Genomic DNA, 11,188 nt, shown 5'->3' on the forward strand with positions numbered 1-11,188 from the left:
TTCTCCTCTTCGGATTATGTTTCTTGTTAGCATACAAACATGCAATTCACATCTACAAATACCTGCTCTAATACCACTTGATCCAAAATCTTTTCCTTATAGATGTATTAAAGAATTACATGCATAAATTACAGCTTAACCATAGAAATTTAATGTGCACATGAGAGAAGAGGAGAAACACATAAAAGCATGAAAGAAGACAAGAGACTTGATAACAGAGTTCGTCCAATTTGGACTACGTCTTTGGGCCCTGCTCAATCAATGGGGAGGCCTTCATTCATTAAGTGGCATGAGAAAGAAGAGTACAATCATCATTTACAAAAAGGAGTCTTATACCTCCATTCTGGAAAATGGCTGAAAAATGGAGAGCTCTGTTGCAGAAACTAGCATCACCATTGAGTTCTTGTCGCCGAGAGGTGCAAAATCGATATAAAACTTGCCCAATTCTGACACTGGACCAAAACTGACCCCCTGGAAAATGTGCTCAGGCAAGGTTCCACCCCCTGTCACAGGTCTGCTCAGGGTTCCGCCTCCTCTGTCTCAAAAAATGTGTTGCGCTCCCCCCTGGTGCACTGCGCAAAAAGGTTTAAATAATGTTTGAAGGGTGGATTTAACAAGAAATTGGTTTGGTGCATTGGTTAACATTAGGATTAGTTGAGGAGGGGTTGGGGGATCAAAACCCGCCCCTCCCATTTTTAACACCGTATAGAAGTTTGTTGACCGTTGGGGTGGCGGGTCCACTATTTTGGTGGCTCGCGCCCCTTTTCCCCGCTGGTGGTTCTTTACAGTGGAGAGGTGGAGGGGCAACGGGGTTGATAGCCCGCGCCCCCACTATTTTTAAATGTGTGGGCTCCGGGGTGGCAGGGTCATGGCCACCCACCCCACTTAATATACAATTTGTTCTGGTGGGTACCGAGGGCAGCGGGGTCATCACCGCCCACCCCACTATTTTATTATATTGTTATATGGTAGTTCTGTGGCCGACGGGGTCATGACCGCCCGCCCCATTTTTTATTAATTTTTTATAACCACTGCCCTTTTGGGGATTTTCTAGAACCTTAAGCGGTAGAAGACAAATTAATGGACCCATAAATTTTCGTGGAAAACTGGCCGAATTCCGGTGTCAGATTCTTGCCAAATTGCACCCTCCTTAAGCCTGCCACATGGGTAAGTCAACCCACAACTTTGACTGCTTCTATCTTCTTCATATAGACTCAGATTGGAGTGTCATTCACACCATTGGAATTAGGGCAACGAGCACTTCGATCTGATGCCGAGTTAATCGACTTTCTGCCACTTTGAATTTTGAGCCCTTTTCATGCCCTTGGTGTCTACAGATCCACCTAGATCACTGGGACACCTTTGTGTTCCTTCAAGCGAGCATGCCAAGATGATTTGTGAAGCACACTACAGTTAGGCCACTAGGCATTTTCAGGTTGAGAAAACGGTGGTAGTAATGCAGAAGTATTTCTATTGGCCGAATCTTCAAATAGAATGTTGGGAAGTACATCAGATCATGCACTGTGTGCACCATTGCCAAACCGACCATCATGAAGTAAGGCCTATATACTCTACTACCTACCCCTAGTCGATCTTGGGAATCTATCTCCGTGGATTACATGTTGGGCCTTCCTTCTACTAAGAGTGGCAATGACTGTGTTTTTGTGGTCGTCGACACATTCTCGAAAATGACCATTATGGCGGCCTGCAAGAAGAATATCATAGCAGAATCGATTGCTAAACTCTTCTTTGAACGAGTGTGGGTAGACTTTGGGATCCCACAATCTATTATCTCATATTGGGACAATAGGTTGCTCATTACATTTTGGTCCAGTCTCTGGCCGATGCTGGACACCAAGCTCACTAAATCCATAGCTTTCCATCTCCAAACTGATGGCCAAACATAGGTCGTCAATAGGATGATCATAAACATTTTGTGCATGTACAACTCAAAGCATCCGCGCACATGGGATGAGAGACTCCCCTATGTCCAGCACAACTATAATCGGGCTCTCCACAACTCGATTGGCCACATCCCTTTTCAGGTGGGCTTGGGATTCCAACCACTATGTCCCATTGATGTGGCCATACCATTTGCAGCCACTAAGGAAGATTCGGCTCATGTTCAGTCTAAAGGTGATAAGGCAAACAACTTCATTGAGCACATCCAACATATCTGCAAGTAGGTCCATGACATTCTAGAGAAATCAAATGCCAAGTGCAAGCAGTAACATGATCAACATCGGGTGCCACACAAGTTTCAGGTGGGCGAAAAAGTCTGGTTGCATTTACAGAAGGAACGCATTACCAGAGCCTATCGGAAACTTAGAAAGCTTCAATATGGTCATTACACCATCACCAAGGTTGTGAGAGACAATGCATTTGAGCTCAGAATTCCCCCATTCCTTGGCTTGCACCCAATGTTCAATGTGGACCGCATTTGACCATACTTCCCACCATTGCTAGACACATCAGACATTGCAGAACAACTCACACCTACATAGTTAAATCCAGATTGCATGGAACAAGCCACAACTGATCAGATCATGGACATGGAGATCAAGAAAACCTGACAACAAAGGATCCAACTTTATCGAGTTGTCAAAGTGGGACAACTCCTACACCAGGGCAAGTGGCTCACCAGGGACCAAGTTCAGCAGAAGTTTCCTCATCTCATGGAGGAACTCAACGCAATGGGGACCATTGCTTCCTAAGGGGAGAGGAATGATCCAAGTGGATATTTCTATCCAACCCCCTATTCCACTTGGACCCCCACCATTATTTCTTTCAATTTTACGGTTTCCTTATTTATAGCACAATTTACTATTTTTGGCAGTTTTTCAAGTCCTGAACTTCCAGAGCCGTTTTGAGGCCCTAAACGATGTTTTTTGGAAAAAGGGACATCAATGGGTCAAAGACCCTTATTGATGGATCTTTAACCCATGTTTTTCATTCAAAATTTGTAGTCCTCGGATAGATCTTTCTAAGGAGGTATTGTGCGCATCAAGCGGAGATTGTATGACAAAGTTACAACCCGGGAAGTTGATGTACCAATTTACCCGAACAGGGCCTATAGTTTGGCGCTTCATCTCCTAGGGTTAGTTTTTTGGATGTTTAGAGTTTTCCATTGTTTCTCAATAATAAATAGGCCTTTGACCCTCATTGTAACATAGTTCAAAGGCATGCAGCCGCAACATCTCTTCTCAGAGATAAGCTACCATCGCTCGAGCTAGTCTTATTTCGAATTTGTTTGTAAGCATATTTCATTATTTGATATTAATGAAATGAAGTGTTGTTTCTATTGCATATTTGTATTTATGGTTATATCTGTAAGTTTTTTCATTTCTGTTTAAATCTGGATCAGTGGTATCAAAGTGGTCTCCTCTTTCTCTGTTTTTCTTTGCATGTCCCCAATGAGGTCGGGATAGTTAGGGCTCGATCTGGTTGAACCTTTACAATATCAGCCTCGCAAACCCTGACGATTGCCCATGGAGGAAGAAAATAAAGATGATGGGGTAGGAGATCCTATCAAAATATTGCTTGAGGAGGCCCTCAAGAAACAAAGGAACACGATGATGGATAACTTTGCCCAAATCCTTCGACGGTTACCCACCAGCGGCACATCCACATCCAACAGCCACTCTGGAGGCTCCACTCCTTTTAAGGTACAAGTAAACTTTGACGTTCCCATATTTGATGGCCAAATAGATGCAGATGTTGTAGATAAATGGTTAAATCTACTAGAAGGATATTATTTTGTTTATGATTTTTCCAACCGAGAAAATATTACTTTTGCTATTCTCAAAGTCACCCCCCATGTCAAGGACTGGTGTGAAACCTACTGTGAGTAGAAGGATGAAAGTACGACCTCACTTTTTTCAACCGCACCCACATGGAATTCATTCTGGGATGCCATCAAGGAGCATTACTACCCTTTCAGGAGCTATGAGGATAAACACATAAAGTGGACAACGTTGTGACAAGGAAGGGACCAAGATGTGTCAGAGTTTACCAATGTTTTTCATACCGTTCGCATGAAGTTGGGTATCAAATATTCTGAGAAACATTTCGTACTCGAGTACCACAACTGCCTACACAGGTACATCCAGGACGACATGGAGTTCCTAGAAATTTGCTCGCTTGGCACGGCATACCGATACGCCATCAAGATCAAGCAGAATTTTAAATAGAAGAAGAAAGACTTTGGATCTACGAATCTGAAGCAAGGGAAAGGTGCCCCCAAACCATAGAACAAGGGACAAAGCTAAGGCAGGGCAACCCAGTACAACCCACCAAGGCTGTAAGAAAAGAACAACACCGCAAAACCGAAGAATGACACAGGAAAGTGGTGTGAGTTCCATAAGAGCTCCACTCACAAAACAAGTGAGTGTCGGGCCAAGTAGTCACTGGTGGCCGAGCTGAAGGCTTCAAAATCATATGCATGTTCCTAATCTAAGTCAGAACTCGACAAGGGGAATGACAAAGGGAAGCAAATTATCGATGTGGAGCCCAACACCACCGTTTTCAGCACGAATATTCAGAAGGTGGAACCTAAAGATCTAGAGGAGGAGGAGCACCTCTTCCATTCCCATATGTGAGTAAAGGGTTCCCCGCTACAATTCATTTTCGACAGCGGGATCTAAAAGAACCTCATTTCAGCAAAGGTCCTAAAGCGACTGGGCTTACCGACCACAGCACACCCACAACCATTCACCATCAGGTGGCTTCACCAAGGACGAGATCTTCACGTGAGTCAACAGTGTTACCTTCCATACAGCATCACGCCCTTCACAGATGACGTATTATGTGACATTTCTCCCCTTAATGGTTGTGATGTATTATTAGGCCAACCATACTTGTGGAAGCGAAATGTTGTGTATGATTCAAGGCCTTGCATTGTTATTGTTACTTTGGGAAATAAGTTGTACAGGATACCAAAGGTAGCACCGCCTACCACCATCTCTTTGGTTACTTCAAAACAATGTAGTAAGCTCATTTCCAAAACCAAGAAATTTGTTTTCCTGATGATGCGCCCTCAGGGAAAGAAGAAGATGGTGGCCACGACCTTGAGACAGGGCCCCTACGCACGATAACAATAAATGGACAAGATCGTGGAGGAGTACGAGGACATCTTCACCTCCCCCGCAACGGTGCCTTTGTACTATCAGGTCAAGCACTCCATCGATCTAACCCCACGTGTGTCATTTCCCAATGGACCAATCTATCGGTGCTCTGTTCTAAATAACGATGAAATCAAAAGGCACATTCAGGAGTTGTTGCGAAAGGTCACATCTGACCGAGTTCATCGCCCTTTGGGAGCCCAATCATGTTGGTAGAGAAGAAGGATGGGACTTGGAGACTCAGTATTGACTATCGGGTGCTGAATAAGATCACTATCTAGAATAGGTACCTGATCCCATGGATTGGTGACCTTCTAGACCAACTCAAGGGGGGGGATATTTTAGCAAGATCGACTTGAAGTCTGGATATCACCAAGTACCAAATGAAACTACCTTCAAAGCCAAGGAGGGCCTTTTCAAATGGTTGGTTATGCCTTTCCGATTGACGAATGCTCCTACAACCTTCATGAGGCTGATGGATGACATCTTATGGCCATTCACCAACTCATTTGTAGTGGTATACTTGGATGACATCCTGATCTTCAACCAAAGTTGGGAAGAGCACCTCCACCACATCCGACTGGTTCTCTAAACACTATGGCAACACAAGTTGTGTGCCAATGTTACATGGAATTTGCATCTATGAATAAACACATCTTCCCTAGGTGGGTGACTACACCTAGAACAATAGAAAGAAAGTAGTTTAATCTTTTCTTATAGAAGATAGATGAGATGGAGGAACTTACTTGTTGCCTTTCACTTCCTAAATCTCTTTTGAATCACTCTCGTCGCTCCCACTTGAACTAAATCCACTCAAAAGGTACCTACATCAAGAGAAACAGAAACAAGAAATGATCAAAGCATACATGAACTATCGACTATAAAACAATGGAATCGAATACATTGAAACACATAATCATCACAGATATGAACAATCATATGAGAAAAGGAATAATCTCTTTATTAATGTAGAAGGAAGAGTATCACCTAATACAGTTCGATCTTGTGCCACTTCCCCAACTTCAGTCGAACCCTCGCCACATCAAAATCACAACACTCTAGCAGCAAACCAACATAATTTCCTTACAAACTTCATATTCTAGCCCCTTGATCACTATGATGAGTGCTCAATTTATAGGAAATGGAGGTGGTTTTGTCATAAATGAGGGTATTGAATGGCTTTCCAATCTTGGAGTTAGTTTCCATGGAGCAAGGGATGAGAGCATATGAGGTTAATGGATCATTAGCCTATCCAATTTCGAGCTGATAGGGGGACATAAGAGATGGGAACCTTCTAGAGTCATCTAGAATGAACGAATATTCCCAAAACCATATGTAAATTTCACTCAATCTCGCCCAGCGCAGGCTAAAGAGGGCCTAAGTGTGCTGCAGTGCTGACCATAGTGAGCCTGCCTGCTCTGCAACACATTGTCTCAAGGCTTGGGCTGTACTGGTGTCCCAAGGAGGCATTTCAGGAAGGCTTCAAGCCATGAAACTTACATAGAAGGAGGCATTCAATGAGTTGACTTCTCTAGGGCATGTAACAAATGAATTAGGGTTTGATGAGCCCTAAAAGTACTGAACTGAATGTTGGGATTGATGTGCCCAAATAAACCTGTAACAGTTGCCCCCTAAAGCATGAAGTCGAAAATAATAATGTCGAGTGATATGCTTTATGATGTGACGGAGAGGAACTGAAGTGGACGGTGACCTGCATCGATTACAATACATAACATCATGATATTTTATTTTTTCATGAATTACTGAGGGAAGGCACACACATACTCAGCATATAAACTTTTCATTACATGTACATAGATAGTCATCTACAAAAATAGACCCATGATGGGATGACCATCAGTGTAAAGCCATCGTAAATATGATTTAGTACTTTCCTGAAATCGCAACTCAGATGGATGAAACTAGATCTAGGGTCTTCTATCTCGTCCAATCGTTCACTCAAGTACGAGTCTAACCATGTGAATATGTGATCTGAAGTCAAATATGGGAAGACACCGTCTGATTACCAGCCAATGATGTAAGTCGTTAATAGACACAAGAGAGATCACTGATAATGATAATGATTCTCAAGGTACTACAGTACATTCTGCATGGTGTTAATAGATGTTTTTATGTTGAAGACAATACAAAGTCTTTCGGTTGAAGTCCAGTAATGTCAACCTGTCGCCGGAATCGAGAAACTTGCCATTAATGTATGCAAGCCCCAAGGTACTGGAAGGGTGTTTCTAAGTCAACTTCTTGGATAATGTGTTGATGTCGACAAGAAGCGACTCGTCGCAGGATTGCCTTGATGTATCCCCCATCAACAACACAAAACGAGTGTAATGAATTTGAAGACAGAATGTGACTGACGACACAATGTTCAGGAATGGCAGTCATGAAAATGAAGGTTTATGAGTATTGTGAAGGATGAATTTTACTGAGTGACTTCTCTTGAACATGCCGGTGACACTGAATGAATTGGCAGCATTGACCCAAAACCATAGACCATAGGTATGATAACCATCAAGCAGATAACCCAACCCAAATAGTCACAAAGATGAAGTGAAAGTGTCATGTTCAAGAGCGACTTGTTACCATAAAGTGATTTATCCCTTTTCCCATTTTCCCCAGTCATTGCTAACCAATACCTCTTTATTTTTTAACAAGCTTGAGGAGGATAACATATGCTTGTAGTATAATTCCACCCTTCGGGTGAATCCATCACTATGTGATGTTTTAACAAGCCTAGTGAAGGTGAAACTTGGTCTTGTCATGATGGACAAGTTTGTCACTATTTGATGTTTTAACGAGTTTAACGACAATGAGAACTCAGTCCTTTTCATGTTTAGAGAGTTTGAAAAGGGACAAAAATAAAACTCCACAAGTTATTTTTTGTAAGTTCTTCTCTCAAGTCCGAAAAAGCATAAAATAATACAAGAGAGAACCTATTGACCATGTTCGACCAACATATTCCTTTTTCGTAAATAATCTATCTCAGTCCGGAAAAGGGTTAAACTTATACTGAGTAGATGTCATTTCCAATCTATTTACGAGATGAAAAAGACAAGCGCCCGACAACCTTTTCTTGTTTAAAGAGTCGAAAAAGAGCTTAAAAAGGACTCCACTTAGAGGAACGAGTGGTGTCTAGGACAGGAACTTGTTCCAGTGATGTTGGAACTTCTCAAAGCATGTTGATTTATGTGAATAGGCTAGCTAATAAGACCTCTCATTGCAATTGTTCCTAAAAAAGGGTAAAAGAAAGTGTATGATCGGCCAAGTAGATAGTGACAATGGAAGGAGAAAAACCAAGGCTCATGTAACAGAAGAGGCTGATAGAATGGAAATCATGAGGGTTAAAATGGATATGGGTTCATTTTACACAAGCTTGAACCATAGGGAACTATGCTTGGATTCAGTTTCATTTTTACACAAGCTTGAAACAAAAAACTATGCTTGGATTTAGTTTCATTTTTACAAAAGCTTGAAACGAAAAAATATGCTTGGATTCAGTTTAATTTTTACACAAGCTTGAAATGAAAAACTATGCTTGGAATTTGTTTACATGCCCCCAGCATGATGATTCAATTCTAGGTGCATGCCCCCCAAGATTCATTACAATCACCTAAGAAGACTACTCGTGGCTCTTAGGTGGATGGAATGAAGGTTCATTTACGAGATCAAGTGAAAGACTCGACTGGGATTTTACGAGATCTAATCAAAGACTCTAATTGGAATTTTGCTCCAGGGGACCTTGTTTCATTTTCTATTGAGCTTGACACAAGACAAGGAACTCTACTCAGATTCCTTGTTTCATTTTTTAATGATCTTGACACAAGACAAGGAACTATGCTCTGGGACCTGTTTCATTTTTTAATGAGGTTGACACAGTAAAAGAACTATCCTCATATTCCCTATTACATTTTTTAACGAGCTTGACACAAGACAAGGAACTATGCTCATACCCTTTGTTTCATTTTTTAACGAGTTTGACACAAGGAGAGGAACTATCCTCATGATTCCTTAATCACGACCCATAAGAGGTCATGACTTCCAAGAGGTTCTCATCAGATGGGAGAAAAATGTTCTGGAAGGGATACGTAGCAAGGAATCCATTAGAGAGATCTGGTTCCAATGCCCCCGTTACATAATGCACAACATCACGGAATTGATCGTTAGTGGATGTAGGCATGGAACGGGTTGCCACATAATTGACCCGTGGAGGGGAAGATACCATTGGGACAAAAGGACCATTTAGGGAAGATGGTTGACTGCAAGCCATATTTGGACCGAGAAATGAAAGCTGTTCAACGGTGACAATTATGCCTTCATGTGGGAAACACATCACTCGAAAGAGTGTGGAAACAATAGCTACCATGTCATAAACATAGTCGCGCCCAAGAAGTAAATTGTAATCTAAAGGGCCTAGGACTACCATCACATTTAGATAAACAATTTTTCCTCCCAAAGTAATAGGCAACTAAGGAAGGATCCCTAGTGGTTGACTGGTTCCTTTATTAAAATCCAACAGATTTTGGGTAACAGGCATAAGTGGCGATGAACCGAGCGCTTGCCAAGCAGTGGAGGAAAGGATACTCACTGATGCACCTTCATCTATAATAGTGCCAGGTAAAACCATATTACAAACCTATACTATGATTTGGAAAGGCACATAAGAAGGAAGACGACATCCTACTAGTCGATTCCAATCGAAGGAAGTGACCAGACTACTTGGACGGGGTACCGTAAGAATGGGATAATTACCCCCTTGAGTTACGAGAACGGGAGGATTTTCCTCATGTCTTGATGGAATAGGAGGGTTGCCTCCAAGCTCATTGGAATTTGAAGAAATGAAAATAACCTAAGTGGTATCATACTCACTCTCTACGGGAAAGGTACGATTAACTGATGGTGAAATCGGGTCAACTGTTTCCTCGACCTGTGATTGGTCAGGTATAGACTCATGGGATTCACATTCATAGAGAGTAGGTTTGACCGATGGTTGATTTGCGTCAGTCACTTCATCAGCTAGTGAAGGATTAAGGGAGAGTCTCATGTAACCAAATGGAAGTCGCTGCGGAGAAGCAGGATGGTTATCCAACAATTTTTTGGCTTCATCCAGATAGGGACAAAGGTGAATGGGGTGATTCCCTTCACATAACCTACAGGGAAACTTAACTTTAGACTTCTTCCCATGAACTATAATACCACTAGTTGATGGTGTGTCACCAGCATGATCTCCAGAAGTTGGTGACACATGATGATATGAATGAGAAGACCATTCTTTGAACAAAAGGAAACTAAATGCACATACAATCAATCAATACTTTTCACAAGAAACGAAGACTTTATGATAGTTCCTTTTTGAAAGAAATGAAGACTTTACAACACTTCCTTTTCAGTTTAGATTAAGCAGCTATAAGCTAACCTTGAAAATGAATTGATAATGATAAAGAAATCATTTAAGAAACACTAAACAATCAATGCCAAAGTAGGGCTAGGAGAAGAAATAAAAATTTATTTCAAAACCATAGAAAACATTGATCTTTCAGCAAACAACATCATAAGCAACTTTGAAAAAATCAAGCCAAAAGTTGGTTTTTTAGCCTAAGAGGGATCAATGCAGGCTAGAGTGGGAGACAGTGTGCTACAATGCATTGTCTCTAAGGCAGGGGTTGCTCTGCAGCGCACTATGTCAAGACCAACACTGTGTTGGTGCCAGACAGTCAAATCAAGAGACATTCAAGCACAATTGTTGACTAAAAACACTTCAAAAAGACCGAAATAAGATCAATAAAGTCAAGAAAAGTCTACTAGGGTGTAATATGATGAGGGTAAGCCACCAAGAACGACAGTCGTTCCCCAGTATGGTCGCCAATTTGTTACATGGAATTTGCATCTACGGATAAACACATCTTCCCTAGGTGGGTGACTACACCTAGAACAACAGAAAGAAAGTAGTTTAACCTTTTCTTATAGAAGATAGATGAGATGGAGGAACTTACTTGTTGCCTTTCACTTCCTAAATCTCTTTTGAATCGCTCCCATCACTCCCACTTGAACTAAAT

This window comes from Pinus tabuliformis, chromosome X (genome assembly GCF_031772625.1).
Source record: "Pinus tabuliformis cultivar Carrire ecotype Pingquan chromosome X, CPIR1, whole genome shotgun sequence".
NCBI lineage: Eukaryota > Viridiplantae > Streptophyta > Pinopsida > Pinales > Pinaceae > Pinus > Pinus tabuliformis.